The sequence below is a fragment of the Theobroma umbraticum genome, unplaced genomic scaffold, assembly GCF_002168275.2.
Source record: "Theobroma umbraticum cultivar Fairchild unplaced genomic scaffold, ASM216827v3 scaffold_147.0, whole genome shotgun sequence".
Lineage (NCBI taxonomy): Eukaryota > Viridiplantae > Streptophyta > Magnoliopsida > Malvales > Malvaceae > Theobroma > Theobroma umbraticum.
The window spans coordinates 2,086,845-2,087,295 of record NW_018397259.1 but is presented as its reverse complement, the minus strand read 5'-3'; the positions used below and the strand labels follow the sequence as shown (position 1 = coordinate 2,087,295).

Below are 451 nucleotides of genomic sequence, written 5' to 3'. Positions count from 1 at the left end.
TAATGCAGGCAACACAAATGATGGGTCTGCAGAAAGCAGTAATTCAGTTATGCAGGATAAAAGAGGCAAGAACAAAAGAAGATTTTTGTCAAGGTACTAAAGCATTTGATTAATTGCAAGAAAAATTCCACAAGAAATTACATAAAGCTCAATTTCAAACCAGTTGTAGAACATACATATGGCATTAGAAAAGAATTTAGTACTAATATGTTGTCTTCACAGCATTTCTTGTTTTCAAGAAGGGTTAATTACATATTTGGCACTCGAACTATAGTCAAATGTTCAATTTGTTACCTAAAGTTTAAAAACATGCAATGTGGTACTCGAACTTTGCTTCTGTTTCTAGATCACATATTCTGTTAGTGGAAAGTGTGGCGTGGCAATGCCATGTCATTGCCAAACCATCACCATGTCATAGTGTCACGAGGCGGTTCTTCAGACCACCCACCGT

The 451-nt window shown here is 36.4% G+C and overlaps 1 pseudogene across 1 annotated transcript in view; it reads right to left on the bottom strand.

Annotated features, from left to right (window-relative positions):
* The window catches only part of LOC149527240 (uncharacterized), an 11,417-nt pseudogene that overhangs the window by 7,116 nt on the left and 3,850 nt on the right, over positions 1 to 451 (bottom strand). Inside the window, exon 4 of the transcript XR_016351121.1 lies at positions 1 to 26. This exon is cut by the window's left edge and continues 122 nt beyond it. The product of XR_016351121.1 is annotated as an uncharacterized LOC149527240 (transcript). The remainder of the gene's footprint in view (positions 27 to 451) is intronic.